Raw genomic sequence first — 18,863 nt, forward strand, 5'->3', positions numbered from 1 at the left:
TCCTTGAACACCTATTTGGTCGCTTAGTGGGATGCGAGTGGGATATCTATCAAAATAAATATTTTGTAACTCAAAACATACAATTTTTGACTTTTTTTGCAAAATCAAAAACTTTATTGACTTTTTTTTTCAAAATGGACCCTTTTTTAATTTTTTTTTTAGCTCAAACAAAAGTTTAGATATTATCCTTGAATACCCTTTCGGTCGCTTAGTGGGATGCGAGTGGGATATCTATCAAAATAAATATTTTTTAACTCAAGACTTACAATTTTTGACTTTTTTTTTTGCAAATACGAATTTTTTTTCAAAATGGTCAAAAGAGCAAAAAAAAAAACACGTATCCCACTATGGTCGCATAGTGGGATACGAGTGGGATATCTATCAAAATAAATGTTTTAACACAAAAATTGTATGTCTTGAGTTACAAAACATTTATTTTGATATATATCCCACTCGTATCCCACTAAGGGACCTAAAATATCTTTTGATTAAAAAAAAAGTTTTTAAATTTGAATTTGCAAAAAAAAAGTCAATAATTGAATGTCTTGAGTTACAACATTTTTATTTTGATAGATAACCCACTCACATCTTACTAACTGACAAAATAGGTCTTAAAGGAAAAGACCTAAGCTTTCTCTTGAGCAAAAAAAATTTTTAAAAAAAGGTCCAATATTGGAAAAAAGCTTCGATTTTGCAAAAAAAATTAAAAAATTGTATGTCTTGCGTTACAAAATATTTATTTTGATAGATATCCCACTCGCATCCCACTAAGGGACTAAAAATATCTTAAAGGAATGGACCTAAGCTCTCTTTTGACTAAAAAAAAATTTTAAAAAATGGCCCTTTTTGAAAAAATATTCGTATTTGCAAAAAAAAAGGTCAAACATTGTAAGTCTTGAGTTAAAAAATATTTATTTTGATAGATATCCCACTCGCATCCCACTAAGCGACCAAAAGGGTCTTCAAGGATAATATCTAAGCTTTTGTTTGAGCTAAAAAAAAAATTAAAAAAGGGTCGATTTTGAAAAAAAAAAAAAAAAAAAAAAATTCGTCAACAAAGTTTTTGATTTTGCAAAAAAAGTCAAAAATTGTATGTTTTGAGTTACAAAATATTTATTTTGATAGATATCCCACTCGCATCCCACTAAGCGACCAAATAGGTGTTCAAGGAAAATATCTAAGCTTTATTTTAAGAAAAAAAGGGCCCATTTTAAAAAAAAGTCAAAAAAGTTTTTTAATTCGGAAAAATTAAAATTATTAAATTTTTTTTTTTTTTTTAAATATTTTTTTTTCGAAAGATTGAAGAAAGAGCTATCTAAACTATTTGGGACACATTTTGCTAAGAACAATAGGTAATAAGTTACATGGATAAGAAAAAAACACGTGCTTGACCAAAATGTCAAAATTTGACCCCCTATAACTCAGAGAGTTCTCGACCGATCTTGTTGAAAAATTGTATCTGAGTTACTATCCAATAGAACTAATCGGAAGACATCGATTTCAAAAGTTGGTTCACTTGACATGAAATGCCCCATATATATTTATGTTTGTAAATGAATTCATTGTCAATTAGAGTGTGACTGTCTGGTTTGTTGATTTTGGTCCAAACAACAAATACATCAATTCTGTGAATTGCATCAAAATATGAATATGAATATTAATAGATTTTCTGAAATATCACATGTTTCGCTGTGTCTGGTAGTATAAATCCACAATAATCGAATGTATTGTTTGTGTTTAAAAAATAATATACATATATTAGAGCGAATCGTAGACAAAAGGTGCAAATGGTCAAGTCTTAAAAAATGGTTATACTAACCATTACGTTTCTCAAAATATATCAGATGAATGACTTGGTTTTCGAGAGCTGGACTAATTTCAAAGGACCACTAAAACTACGATTATCTATCAATAACGTATTCTAAGCATAAGAATAACAATATTTATGGGGTATCTTAGAATGAAGTTAACTTTTATTTTAGTTTTGCACATCAGCAACTGAAGCTACCCTAGTCTAAATATGTAGATGTGTGTAAAAATTTGAATTCTTTTCTACATAGCCAAATAAAAACTCATAGATATTTCTATGAACTGACAATATAAAATTTTGAATGAAGTTGCCTTTAAACAAGGAAATTGTATGTTGGTATAACAAACTGAATTGTTATGACGTGTTTGCATTTATTGTTTCACATCCAGCTGTCAAGGACAGATTTTTCTCTACATCACTTTTAAGTTTTCATCGCAATTTACATAACCTAAATTTATTTAATTCATTAACAAAAACTTGTTTTATGTATTTTCACATACATACTTATGTATACTTTTTTCTCACAGCAATCTAACAATTTCGGCAGTATTTTAAAGGGGAAAACTTCCATTTTTATACATATCTACATATGTTTGTATGTAATTCATTAAATACACACGCACTAATAATAATAATAATAATATCCATATGTGGCATGCTTAACTGTAGGTGTATGGACGTTTTCTAAAAGTTTCGTTTTAAATTAATTTAAAATTATGCCAACAATAATAAAGGATTTTTTGTTTTCGCGAAACGTGGAACAAATTATAGTATACAACTTTTAAACATAAATCTTTACCGTCATTCTCATCACACCAATATTGTGCACCGAGGGAAAAACCAGTAGAGAATACCGAAACAGATACATACCATTCGTTGTCAAAAGTTTGCTAAGCACGTTCATTAATTTTCGTTTTATTTCGACAACAGATGTTCTTAAAATTTTAAGAACACCAAGTTCTTGTTATGACACCGCCTTGTTGTTATTTTGAGATCGCACTGCTCTCATGCCTGAAAACAATAACAGATTGCGAACCCAATTATTAATTTTTGGTAATAAATTAAATTTAAAAGATCATTGATTTGAATACTTGATTCAATCTATCTATCTATATAAATAAAATTCAAATGTCGTTCGTTGGTAATTGCATCAGTAGAGAACGCTAATAACTTGGCCAATCAGCGTTTAATCAAGCAAAAGAGCTCGATCTGTCATCACTCAAATTTCTGACCAAAATTCGATTGGTTTATATAAAATCTCAAAATATCTAAATTCGCTAAAAACTTGGCCAATAAGCATTTAATCAAGAAAAAGAGCTTGATCTGTGATCACTCATATTTCTGACAAAAAATCGATTTTTTATATAAAAACTCAAAATATCTAAAATAGCTAATAACCTGGCCAATAAGCGTTTAATCAAGAAAAGGAGCTCGATCTGTGATCCCTCATATTTCTGACCAAAATTCGATTTTTTATATAAAAACTCACAATATCTAAATTCCCTAATAACTTGGCCAATAAGCGTTTAATCAAGAAAAGGAGCTCGATCTGTGATCACTCATATTTCTGGCCAAAAATAGATTTTTTATATAAAAACTCACAATATTTAAAATCGCTAATAACTAGGACAGGACAGGACAACGTCTCTCGGGTCAGCTAGTTATGAAATAATTAAAACCAGTTCAATATGTGATAAATATGTGAATTGAAACTGTTTGGGAAATAGTTTTTTCTATGTATAATAAGTTAGACATATGTATTATATAATTTTACTTGATATAAATTATCACTCCTAATTACTTTACCTTTCTAAAGCATTACGTTAAGCCATAACCATTATTTGATTTGAAAAGAGGCCGTTCGTAATTTGACAACGTCCTGTATTTGTATACTTTCGTTCTTGATTTGACAACATTTTGTTACAAACTTGTTTCCATCTGTGTATCAAGATGATTTGAATAGAAGAAAATAATAAAATGTTAAATTGTGAAAATATCGAGATCATATTACAACATTTTAAAGACAAAAATAATAGTTTAAACTGATTGGCCCATAATCATGGTCAAAAATAAAGCATATTGTAAGTGAAATAAAGTCTTCTTTACTTAAGAGTGGACTTTAGGTCTACCATAGACAAGTTTAAATATACTTTTGACGTTAAAGTCGACTGTAAATTTAAAACTAGCTGAAGCTGTTTTTAACTCATTTAACAATAGTATCAGCTGTTCTTCGCCAAGTAAAAATCTTCGACAAAAAGTCAAAAATGTTTAAGTTACAAGATATTGGCAGAAATTTTGCAATTATTGAACAGTTATCAAAAAAACTAGTACCAAAATATCCCAAATATGATAGTGATCTTATCTTTTCCATTTTTCCATCACAAACAACTTTTTTTAGTTGTACCGGTTACTTTTATTGTTTACATTTTTTGTTTATTATAACCTTCACTTTCGTGAGAAGGGTATATGTATATAAGTTTGTCACTCCGTTTGTAATTTCTACATTTTTCATTTCCGACCCTATAAAGTATATATATTCTGGATCCTTATAGATAGCGGTGTCGATTAAGCCATGTACGCCTGTCTGTCTGTTGAAATAAATTTTCTGAAGACCCCAGATATCTTCGGGATCCAAATCTTCAAAATTCTGTCAGACATGCTTTCGAGAAGTTTGCTATTTAAAATCAGCAAAATCGGTCCATAAATAACGGAGATATGAGCAAAAAACCGGGACAACCTCGATTTTTGACCTATTTTTGATCTATATCTGGATTACTAAGTCATTAATATAGACAATATGGATATCTAATGATAGATATTTCAAAGTCCATTGCAACGATGTAGATAAGGCTATAGTAAGTTGGACCTACAATGGGTCAAAATCGGGAAAAACATTTTTTAACCCGAATTTTTTTTTCATAAAAAAATTTTTTTTGTCATACATTTTTTTTCCAAAAAAAAAAATTTTAAAAAAATTTGGAAAAAACTTTTTTTAAAAAAAATTAAATTTTGTTTACCTAAAAATATTTAAAAAAAATTATTTTAAAGTATAATTTGGTGAAGGGTGTATAAGATTCGGCACAGCCGAATATAGCTCTCTTACTTGTTTTTTTTTTAATTTTCTATGTCAGCTGTTCAGCTGTTCAGCGGTGCCACTTGTCTATATTTTTTTGTATATTGTATGAAAACGTTTTCTACATTTAAGGTGGCACCCAGTTAAAGTCGGTTTAATTTAAATCATGCTTTAATTTTTACTATATTTGCAAAATAATTTAAAGCAGGTTTTTATATTAAAGTTGTTTTTAAAAGGAACCGACTTTAGAGTTTGACTATGATTATGGGCCGTTATATTTAATTTTTTAATGTTTTAGGTATGTTTTAGGCTAAAATTGCGGCGAAAACTAGACACCAAATTAGCTTGTAGTATGAAATGAATTTAACTCTGATTGTTTTTTTGCTATTGTCAAATTGTTTATTGAAACCGAATGTATATTTTCTATTAATTTTTTTAGTTTTTGTATACATATGTATATTTACAGAATATATATTGTTTTATTATAAGAGAAAAATCTGTCACGTACGGTATGTCGCGTACGATATTAAATTTTATTTATTATAAAATCATCCAAAAGTTGTTTCTAGAAAAGAAAACATAACGCCTCTCACGATTCGAATATTTTCGCATATTTCTACATGTACCTCAAAATGAGTTCCGTTTTATGTCACGTACGATATACCCTTATTTCGCTCAATATCTTGGACAACAATATTTCGAAAGAACTTTTAATTATTTTAAAATATACTACCCTCTGAATGGAACAAGACCAAATAATTTTTCAGATACTCTTATTTTTGCTAAATCTATTCCACTCTGTAGGCGTACAAATGTCACGTACGATGATATGGAATTGCCCATATGTGAGTACTTTTAAAAGTATGCTACATATGTATTAACACAGAAAATGTGGCGTATAAGTAACAATTACTTGTTTGGTTTATGCTGAAACATAAAAATTAAACTTAAAAAATAAGTGAGTGAGCACTTTTATAAGGGATCATTTGTATACATTTATCAGCACGATTCCAATTTGTTACCTACTCAAAACGCTTAAAATGTAAAGCTTTGATTTTGAGTATAACGATTAATTCGATATTATTTAAATTACAGAACTATATATATATTGAAAAACAAACCAAGGTTACTATTAAATATACCCGTTTTGAAAACAAGACACCGCTCGATGCAATGCAGGGGCCAAATCACCGCATTCGAAATTGAGTATTTTGTCATCGAAATGTAGTTAACGTGGATCACGGCAGTCGTTATCGAAACGTATTTACTCGAAGTTGTACTCGATTGGTAATCTCTTATCGAAAAGAAACAAACACTGCCGTTTTGTGGTAAAACTAAACAAATCAACCAAAACAATGAAGTAAATTAATAAAAAAATAAAAATATATATATTTTTCTGATATTTTCTCAAAATTAGTGTAAAAATATACATATTTTATTTAAAATTGTAAAATTTTTGGTCACAATTTGTTTTGTATTTTGTTTAAGTTTTTCATAACTTTGCACATGGTACTTTGTGCTAATCAAAGTAAAAAACATTCTGAAATTTGCCACTGGCCGATGATGAGGAATACAAAAAACATTTGGATAAATTTTTATTAAAAGTATTCTGCATTTTTTTCACAATTTAACAATTTATCACAAATTTATTTATTTTGTTTTCCTTTTTTGTTTTGTTTTTCTTATTGTCATATGCTTCAGCAATGTAAAAAATACTAGTAGGTAACATAAATTACGATCGACTACCGTGATCCAAAAAATTACGTCCATCGAAAATTGTCTCTATACGAACGTGCACCCGATATCGAATGCCGTGATTTGCCCCCAGTTCGGCCATGCTGTATTTGTAATCGGTAGTTTAACTAACGAATAAGTTGTATTTGCACAGTCTTAATATGCGTTTTCCTTGGGAGGCCATTTAAATTACACTTTTACAACCATCTAAGCTGTAACAATAATAAAAACTATATACATATGTACATTTAAACCAAAATAACATAAATACATACATATATGTATGTATGTATATATGTTATGTTACGTTATGTACATTCATACATACATTTTTATATTACATAAATACAAATACTCGCACATGAAACATTATTTTAGAACGTTGAAAAAAATGAGAACGAGATTTTTAAAATCCTAACCACGTATGTGAAAGATTTTGTTAATGTTTAAGTAGAAAAAACAAAATTAAGGAACAGTGGATTTAATGCATTTTTATTGTACTTGCTCAAATCCACACACTTGTACTCGTACACATATAAAATAAAATTCAAATCACAGGCTTATAAAAAAAGCCATAAAAACTGTTTAGGAAATACGCATTATACCCAGTACGCTCTCATTTTTATCAATATTAAAAGATCTAATAAAGAATTAAATCTTTAGTTTTATTTTACAGCCCACTTTAATACAAACAACTTTTAAAAATAGTGTCAACAATTTTTGTTCCGCAATTCCCATCACTGATCCTGGATGGAAATCTGTTTCTTGGTTAGCGCTAGTTTTTGCTGGTACATAAATAATGTATTCTATAAATAATTTCAAATTATGAAATTACAATTTTTTATTTGAATAATTGAATTTATTTAAATCTACACCGTGCTGTTATTAATTTAAAAGGGCATTAGACGCGATGAGAAAAAAAATTAGATAATTTTCGTAATTGAAAAAAATTTTTGTTATTTTTTGTGTTTTCAATTACGAAAATTATCTATTCAATAATTTTTGTATTTAAAGTTCAACCAATAACGAAAATTGTATATTCAATTGTCAAAATTATCAAATTAAAAACTCAAAATTCAATAGAAAATATCAGAAAATTTTGTTTTTGAGCACATGAATACTTGATTCAATTATGAAATAATTGAAACCAGTTCAATATGTGATAAATGTTTGAATTGAAATATAATTTTTTCTGTGGAGTTAACAATTCAAGTATTGATAATATTAAAATATTATTAAAAACATTCGAAATCAAAGTCCATCATTAAATTTTCATCAGAAATATTCTGATCAGATTCCCTCCCGAACTATCTACAAAACAATTGATGTGAAAACTATTTAGTTTGTGTTTTGGAGCTATGCTTTAAAAAGTTAGAGCTAGTGGGACATCATGAGTAAATGAGTAAATTCAAGTTTAGAAGCTAAAATTTCTGTTATGTAATCAATTCTAAAATCATTCAGCCTTTTTTTTTACTAAATAACAAATATTTCATTCCGTCCCTTTTATTTTCATTGGTTCAAGTCGTAAATTAAACATTTTGAACGACTTGTTTTTAGAATTGTAACTCCTTGCTGTAATATTTATATATTTATAGAAGGAGCTATCGGACCACTCATCTAAAGTGATCGGAAAATATATAAAAATATGCAATTTAATAAATTAAAATATATTTATATCTATGTACATTTATTCGATTATTCTATATAAAGTTGTTCGAATTATTCGGTATTCGAGAATGGTAATTTTTAAATTGTTCCAATAAGAAATTATTCGAAAAAAGAAATTATTCGATAAATCGAACGATCATTACTCGATCATTACTGAATACCCTAGTATGAAAAAAATATTCAAAAAGGGTGTAATATAATATCACATAGTAAGCTAATTTTTAATTTTTGTAAACTTTATTAACCATTTTAGTCAGATCTATGTTACAGTTACCTCCTTTAATCGTTTTGAATCGGTAGCCATACCTTGGTTTTATTTTCGAATGAATCCATTCGATGAAATGATCTGTTCTCAATACATGTAAATAAGTTGCATTATGTATGTATATGATGATCTGAATAATTTTGTATGTAAACAAGAGCAGTACGTTACTTTTTATACTCGTTACACGTACATATGCCGAGTTATGAACTCTCGACATACACACGTTCACATTTTACAACCATTAAAATTTCTCAATAATGTTCAATAATAAAGTAAACATTAATTTTTATGTTCTAACAACGCGCTTCGGTGTTAGTGAACACATCTATACATAGTTACATGCATATATATGTATATATATGTATATAAGTATATGTATATGTATGTGAGTACGTAGTATTTGCCAATATTGTACTTACATATGTAGACGTATCTATGTAACTATGTGTGTCTACTTGTAAGTTCGTAAATGAAAGAGTCTTTGGTGAATACGTGCATTATTACATTATTCACCTTTTATGCATAAATATTCCAATATTTAAATTTTTTTTTTTTTTTGGAAGTTGAAATAGCAAACACCTGTTCTAGCAAATATGTTTTTAAGGTGGCCCCGTTTGTATGGAACCAAGAAAAGTTGTGTTGTTCTTAAATTTTACTGAATTTTCCAATTGCGCTTATTATTAAGATTATCCGTTAGTTAGTTAGTTAGTTAGTTAGTTAGTTAGTTAGTTAGTTAGTTAGTTAGTTAGTTAGTTAGTTAGTTAGTTAGTTAGTTAGTTAGTTAGTTAGTTAGTTAGTTAGTTAGTTAGTTAGTTAGTTTATAATTATTCACAAACATTGTAATTTAATTAAAAAGTTTTTCATTTATTTTATAGATTTACATGAGATTCTCAGTTTTTTTATTTTTTTTTTTTGGAACCATCCTATTGTTTATACGTATAAACATTTTATTAAATATATACATATGTATGTATGTATGTGTTGGTAAGTAAATAGTATTTTATGCTAAATAAATACTTAAGACAAACACATTATTTGAGTTAAAATTTTTAATAAAATCTAGAAGCAAATTGAATGCTTTTCCCCCACATTCATGACCCACATAATGAGTGGCCCATTACAGTAAAATTTAATGTACGATAAATATTAAATTTTAAACAATTATTTTATATACCGACATCCCTGATAGGTGAGTAAATGGAAACATACTTGCACACATATACGTATGAAATTTTTCTAGTTGTAATGGGAAATGCTATCATTATTCGAGTAGTTTGAAAGAATGTTATCAGAGCAATATTTTCTTAATATCGTATTTGCATCAGATAAAATAAAATACGTCAATGAGCAACAAAAAATATCTTATTTTTCAGTTTTTATTGCCATTGTAAAGTATTTTTTATTGCTGAATTGAAAATCAGCGAACGAACAACAACAACTAACCAATGCAATTAAAAACTAATTAAACCATATACGTTATTATTTTAATTTGTATTTTACTTACAATTTATATTTTTATTAATTATTTTCTTAAATGTCAAATTCAATTTACCTTCTATTCCATTAAATATGTATGTATACTTGAAATTCAAGTTTAAAAGAACTGGTTCTTTAGGTAAAAGTTCCAACATAAATATTATGATTTCAAGCAGAAGAGCTATTTATTGGCAAACATTTAAATTTCTAGTGTATTTTGATTTTAGTTTTTATATATTGTGCTCTTTTACTACATTACCAGTACTCTACATTATGAATACCGCTAGTAAGTTTTTTTTTTTAAAAAATTTTATGTTTTCAAATTAAATATAGAAGGCTTTAAAAATATTATTTCAATTTCATTTATATTTTTATGTTGTTCAAAAATTTTTGAAATTTTTTATGATTTTTAGCTGCAAAATGAGAAAATATGCTCGAAATTTACTAAATTTTGTTAAAAGGATGAAATGTTTAATGGTTTATATGTATATGTTTTCTTATGGTTGATTGTTAATTCATCTTAAAAAATTGGCCAATATATGGCTATTATGCAAAATTTTTTGAACTGATTCATTAGATAATACAATTGTAATGCAATTTATTATAAAATATCATACAATTTACGTAAAGAAAGCTAAAATTTCCGTCATGTACAATTTTATAATATTTATGAACATGTTCTTCATCTGAATGAAAAAAGTTTGGGATAAAAAATAATATTTATTACAAAATTCATTCCAACTATGAATTTATTTTTTCTGTGTATAATTTAGATACATAAATGAGTACATTCAAATAAAATATGTATGTATGTATGTCATATTTTCATCACTTAATTTTGGAATACCGTATTTTTTCGAGTGATTTCTTTCACCTAGATGATTATCTACTTTTAATTTCCTAGAAATATTGTTTTTGTATTGCTTAGAAATATCGCCCTGGTTGCTCTATCAATTAAGAAAGGTCTGGAGAACAAATCCAATTGGTAATTTTATAGAAATTAAATAATGTGTACGTGGAAATTATTAAGTGTGATCTAGACTTTCAGAAAATTGATTTTGTATTCACAATGTTTTTTTTAAAATTGGCTTATATAGTAAATTCTATCTACAGTACTAAATTAAATAGTTAAGTGGATGTTTTAACGAATTCACATCTTTTAACCCCATTCAGTGCAAACCTTGAAACTTTGCAGGATAATGTAAAGTAATTTGATTATCCTCAGAATTTATTTATGAATTTTAAAAATGTCCCTTTTTTAGATATAGTCCTTTCAACTTATTATCTCAAGAAATTCCCTTGGATTGATTGGAAGATATAGTATAGATATATTTATATCATTCAGAAAAGCTATTTATTGACAAATATTTCAATTTCTAATGTATTTTGTTTTTATTTTTTTTTTTTTGATATTGTGCTATTTTACTAAATTACCAGGCCAAGTACTCTACATTGTGAATACCGCTATTGTACATTGCTTAGTTCAAAACAATTATATAACAACTAATATACACTTTAAGAAAAAAATTTACGTTTTTTTTAACAATTTTCAAGAAGCCATATTTTTCAGGAGCCATAATGGTTTTGCTTTGACATATACTTGCATTATATAATAACTATATTATTGAAATTACAGAGTACTAAATTCAAAATATGTAGCTGATTGAAGTTTTTTGACTAACACTTCTCTTATAGTTTTTGAAAACTAGTGCTAGTTCAAATGAATTGTACACCATAGCGGTTAATGAACACGTATGAATGATTTGTAATTATTACTTATACGCATTTCATGTGCAATTCAAAATTGAATAAAAATATCTCAAAATGTTTATGGATAATAATAAGCAAATGTTTGAAAACAATGGTGATTTAGTCTTAATCAAAATATTCTAAGCAATTATTTATTGTTAATAAAACATTCACTAATTTAAAGAATATTTCGGTATTGTGATAATTTTATTTACGTTATAATAAATTTATTGGATTAGATAAGAAAAGAATATTCAAATTGTTATACATATGTACACAAGAATTACTACAAATTTCGTGTAAATTAAAGTTTTATCTGTCGGCAGAAATTAAAGAAAAAATTAGAGCCTATACCAACATAAATACATATGTATGTATGTATGTACATATATAATATAAAGAATATTTTTATTTAGATGTCAAGCTATTCTATAAATGGTTATATTTGAATTTACATCAAATACAATTAACATTAGTATATTCGAACTTTTAAATTATTTGTTTGTTAAACGAATATTGTGGAAACTATAAATGCGAAACTCATAGTTCCTAGAGAATTTCATTAAAAATTATTTCTTTTGCGTCGCAGATACTTAAATACATAAGCAATGTGCTCAAGGGTTATGTTGTTTTATAGTAGAATTTAAAACAAAAATCTTACAAGTACAGCTTTTGCTTAATTGTAATTAAAATGATAGAGTTTGAAATTATTGTGGCCAGCTTAGCTGACTCAAATGTAATGTTTTCCTTAAATTTAAAAAAAATAGTTTTTGCAAGAAAGCTCAAAAAAAGCAACCGTCAATCTTAAAATAAAATCTACTTTGTCCTTTTCGTATGGTAGCAAACGATCGGTCTTTACACTTAATTAAAGTAATGCAAATTTTAGAAAATTTGACTGCAATGTAGAGTTTGACGTTACAAAGGTTTATAAAATGCCAAATACTCAAGTTTATTCTAAATATGATATAAACTTTAATTTAAATTTTGGATTAGATTGAAATATAAGCGGGTTGATAATAAAGATGTATTAAATATTTTGATACATGTTGATTCTCCAGAAGATTGGCAAATCAGTTGGTAAAATCGTCTTAGACGACATTGTCTTTGTCGATTTATACTTATAAGACATTTCTAGGGTTTTTAATTTCCCGACCTTTTTTGATTCCCACGAATCGGGAAACTTTTTTCTACATTCCCACGTACCCGGCTATTCCCGAAATATATAATGATACTGTAAATTAGGAATATTATATCCAAATTTCATATAAAAACATAGTGTTATAATTATTAAATATCAGAACTTCGCATTAGCTAATAAAATTTGAGCTTAATTCACTAAAACCTTAATCCGTAATTAAAAAATGTCAGCCTTTCATTCCATAAATCCATTCCTAATATTTAATTTCTTAGATTCATTCCAAAGTCTTTGTTTAAACTGAATTAATTTTAAAGTTAATTAATAACAGAATTTATTCAAATTTTGAATGATTAAATTTTTGTTAAATCAAATCATTTACAAAATTAATTGAAAAAATTGCCTTAAACCTTTTTGTACTAGATTTTAATTGAAGAAAAATTTAATCATTTAATACATTTTTGAAGCTTTTATTGTTTTGGATTTGAAGAAGAAATTTAAAGAAATTATAATGATTCAATAAGAAATAAATTCTATAAATAATGAATTCTCTTTTTAAATTTTCATACGAAAAACCCCAAATACATAAATAATAATAAGCGGTCTATCATTGCTAAGATATAAACAAAAAACAATAAAAAACTTTTCACTGTTTTTATTGGTGAAAAAAACAGAGTTCTAACTTGTTTTCTATGTATTTTCGTCAGTTTTTAATTCTCGGGATTCCCGACTAAAAATCCCGGGAATCGGGAAATTTGTAACAGGAATTCCCGGGATAAAAACTCTAGACATATCTTATATCAAACACAATTGATAACAAGATGAGCGAGAATGTCTTGAATGTTTTAATATCTATCTAACACTGTTAACGAAAAGATGAGCGACATTGTGTTGAATGTGGTGTCCTGTCAACTTTTAGCGAAACTTTTCATTGTTATAAACGTATCGACATTGTCACTATTGTCGTTAAGGATTTGTTCTACAAACATCTTATATGCATAGAACTAATAAGATTCCATATTGTTGTCATTGGAATATATGACCATGCCTCATTTATTGCTGGATACAATTTATTTGGATCTCGATATACCAATTCCCGATTTACATATCTATTTACTATTTCCCATATACTTTATATAGGATTAAGGTCGGGCGACTGTGCTGGCGCGATATCAGCTAAACGTCAAGTTAAGAATGATGTTCATTTGCAATTTTATTGAAAATTAAAATACATAACCAGTTTTGTCCAATGTAATATGTAGCTTGCTTATTAGTTAAGAGGGGGGGGAGGATCAGACGGCATGTATTGCTTGTATTTTGTGGCATGTATTTTGACATTTTTCCACGTGTAAACATATACATACCGTATGATCCATATGAAACTTTGTGTATTTAAAATACATGTGTATTACTCGTGACATTGCTTTTTAATTGCGAAAATATTTACGATTTTGTGTTTCGTTTTGAAAAACATGCAATTATTATTTCCCTATAGAAATAGTAATAATGCATGTTTTTTGTCTAATGTGTTTTGACCGATAGTGTATTGGTCACACCACATGGACGTAATGAATCAACATATTTTGTGTTTTCATTATATAAATATTACACTTCTATATTTCATTGTATACGTATCTTAGGGAATAAGGGTTAGACTAGACTAAATACAGCCAACCTTTTGATATGTCGGCCAGAAAATGAATCGTATAAGTATATTTAAAAACGACCACAGATGTTTGTGTTTCAGTCATTGTATGAATTGTATGCAACATTACTACAACTAAAAATGTGTGTATTCAGTATGTATCTTATGACTAGGACACTCTCTGCATCAATTTATTCAAACATTTGAAATGCTAGTCAGGTAAAAGTTGAATTCTGCTGCAATAGTCATTATAATAATGCCACAACAAAGTGTGCTTAGAAATAGTAAATTCTTCGGATATAAATACTCCATTCAGTGTTGCTAAATATGTTTTCCTTTAAAACAAATCAAAATCCTAAAAGTAGCACAGTTAGACATTTTCTGTGTAATAGTTGATATGAACTGTAACCTTTGCTACTGTCCTATATTTTTCTCATACGCTCAATATGTATCAAACTAATAAAGAGTAAAAGTGTTCACTATAATAAAATAAAACGAAGTATTATTCTAAGATTTTAATATAAATTTCTTATAGTGCATTTACACCTACGCCATAAACATGTTATAAGTTGTTTATGGTGATAAACTAGTTTGAGAACCTTGTTTATCCATACAAAACAAAAACATGTTTGTAACTAGCTTTTGAGATAAACTAGTTACAAACAACTAGTTTTTGCTAATGCAACTCTGTTCTTCAACATTTTTCTGGCAACGCTGGTAACATTTGACATTTGCTCAAAAATATAAAAACAGTTTTCTTTTAAAAAATAGCCAAACTGTAAGAAAAAGTTTAAAAAATTTATTAAAAATTGTTTTTTATATAATATGGACAACGAAAATGAAAGGTATGTCCATATTTTTATTAAATTTTTTTATATTGAAGTCAGCTGTTTTATGACTTGTCAAAAATAAACCATTTAACTGTCTAAAATGCTGATGTAAACGGTATTGTTTATGAAAGTAGCTTATGATCATAAACTAGTTTGAAAATTACAAGTGTAAATGCACTATTATATATTAATAATAAATTTCTTACCACTTTTAAACCAGACGAAATTTCTAACTCGGCCACACTGCAATAGTGTGACTTCCTCCAGAACGTCTATCGTTGTACATTAGGTTGCCCCCAATGTTTGGTGATTATTTACCATGATCGACTTAGATTTTTGAATTTTGTATCAATTTTAGTTAGAAAGTATCTTAAAATGAAGTAAACTTTATTTTTAGTCATAAACGTCGACTAGATTTTTTTTGCTCCATATAAACGGGACCTTCCTTATGTACATACATGTACATTAGACATGCCCTTAAAAAATAGATTTGCTTTGGATGGGTCTTATTTTGTTCATTAGCAGCTAAAACTAAAAATTATTGTTTTATACCTTGTTAGAAAGATAATATTCTCTAGAAGCTTAGGTTTATTGAAAATGTTTAAAAACCAGTATTTAAATAGGGACATTTTTTAAGATATCGGAAAAAGTACCATTATTTACCCAATTTTAAAACTTTCAATCGATTTCCGACACGTGTTCTAGTTATCCGTTTTCACTTAAATTTTGCAGTAGTTAGTTTTAGCTACTAACGAACAAATTTAAGGGCATGTCTAATGTACATATATTAAAGTTGCCACCAAATCCTTAAAAGTAGAAGAAACTATAGAAAATCTAATTTTAGTCACTAAGAATTACGAAGACTAAACAACTGTTATATTGCATAGACAAGAAAGAAGAGAAAAACAATAAAAATATAATTTAATGATTCGTCTCTCCTTCCTTTCCATTTCAAAAATAAGTGCAGACAGATATCGTCTTCTATTTGTATGTAAAATATTTCCTTTTCTTAAAGAAAACACACGAAACGAATAAAAAAGAAAACCTAAAAGAGTTTATTTGGTTTAGTAAAATGTAAAGGATTTTTTGCAACATCATCAACAGTATCAACAGCAGCATCATCATGGCCATAAATACGTGATAGAAATTTATAATCATTATAACAGAAAAATGAAAAAAGAAACAGCTTTAAGAAAAAGCACCGCTAGAAGTGCATAAAACAGTGCAAAATACGAAATGAACACTTTATATTTGGATACAATTACAATGAATACCAATCATTTATTTAGTTTTTCAAAAAATATCTCCACTTTACACGATGCCTTCAGTATCGATTTTATCCTTTTTAACACTAGATATAATATTTTATACCGGCGGTTATTCTATTTGAATATCAGATATATATATAATAAGTTTTAACGTGTTTTTATCAACTTATGCAACTATAACGAATATGTTAAACCCATGTATTACGTCGTCTTTAGTAGATTTTTGTGGAGTGGTCGCTACAGCTGTACATACGTACAATGAGTTCTTAATAAATGTCCTTGAGTGCGTTCTTAAGATGAAAATGTACATTTCACAGGCTTTATTTTAAGAAAATTGCACCTCATTTTTTAAACTTTTTTTTTCTCTTTTCTATTTTTGCCTGCAAAAATTTTCAAATTTTTAAAAAGGAAAATTAAATGTAAGAAGGAGTTTAAAATAAGATGAACATGCGAAAATATATTTAAAATTAATGTGGCATGCTGAATATAACAGCTGCATTACAACAAGCACACACGCTAGAAAACATTTATATACAAGCACCAAAATAAGTACATACATATGTACATATTTATCTGTATACATATTTACTTGTGTGTGTATGTATTAACCTTAATGGTGAGTGTGTTTATATGCTAGCAAACTAGAGTATTCAAAAACCGAAACCGGAGACGGGTAAACCGGTTTTTTCTATTTCAAAAACCGACCGGTTTCGTATATTTGATATTTTCAAATTATTCATTTATAAAACAGTTTTATGTAGGATATTCAGACATCCTTTGAATATCCATTTTAAGTATTGTTTATATTTGGAAATACTTTTGACACATTTTACTGATCTTGATCTTTGCAAACAACTTAATTATTAAATTAAAAAATTATTTTGATTAATATGCCTTTTTATGTATTTTTAAAATTGTTCCTTATTTGTAAAAATGTATCTATATATCTAGTAAAAATAAAAAATAAAATTAAATTTTTCGAATAACGAAACCCGGGTTTTGAAAGAAGTAGGGTTTTTAATACTTTAGAGCCAACCCTGCAACGCCATACAGAGGCTTTTGCAGCAGACAACAACACATTCACAACAATTTACAAAGTTGCAATGAAAGTACAAGTAAAAGTTCAAAGAAAAAAAAAATGAAATAAGACGACAAAAACAAGAAAACAACCTCAACACCCGCATCAGAGAAACAAGGTAACGGTGACGTGTGAATTAACTTTGCACTATGGCACGCTTTACTTCATTTATGTACCAATATTATCGCTCGCATGAGTATATACCCATATACACACACATTTACTCACACTCATATATGGAGCAAAAGGATGATGATAATCAGTGTTACCATATTCTTATTATCGTATGGAAAATATCTCAGGGTGCTGAAATAAAACCTACCAAATTACAAAACTTCCTTCGCTTCCTTGACCGATTCCATCTATATAATGAAAAACTGATTACCCGTTTTTCAGATGAAGCCATTTTTTGAAAACCCGAAATTCTGTCTGTGATAGTCTGATCCTGAGGCTGTATAATTTTTGAGTTTGAAATTTTATTTTGATAATATTTGTAGAAAGGAGAACTTATTTAGTTAAAGACCATAATGCATTATTCTGTTTAATACTGTATTTGTAGCTATAGATCAAATATAAAAAAAAATTAAATTAAATTATAGATTTAACAAGAAACCATAACTGTTATGAGTTTTATGTAAATAAATCAAATTTTAAAAATTATTTCAGATTTTAATTTTTTATTTCGTTCGTAAGAATTGTTGACGATTTTTTCACACAAAAATTAGAAAATTGTATTAAAAATACAAAGTTTTTAACAATATTATAGTCATAGTAACTATTTAAATGATTGTATCCATAGACATATATGGTTACAGTAAACAAGTATATGTTTGTGACAACCATATTCATGATGAACAATTTTATCATAATATGTTGTTCTCAGATTATGATATCCATAAGCCGATAGCAACATAATATGGTATGTCGGGTTGTGTTGTAGAATTATGACGAGATGAAGTTGGTGAATGTACTAACATATGATTTCCGAAGGAAGAGTTTACACACAATAACAATAAACAAACAAGTAACAATAAGCTATTCAAATTTGTGAGTTTTTTTTTAGTAATGAGTTTACCTGGCGTTTACACATGCAAGTAACAGTGATATGTTTGCACTAACACAATCACTATGC

This window comes from Calliphora vicina, chromosome 1 (assembly GCF_958450345.1).
Source record: "Calliphora vicina chromosome 1, idCalVici1.1, whole genome shotgun sequence".
In the NCBI taxonomy this organism is placed as follows: Eukaryota; Metazoa; Arthropoda; class Insecta; order Diptera; family Calliphoridae; genus Calliphora; species Calliphora vicina.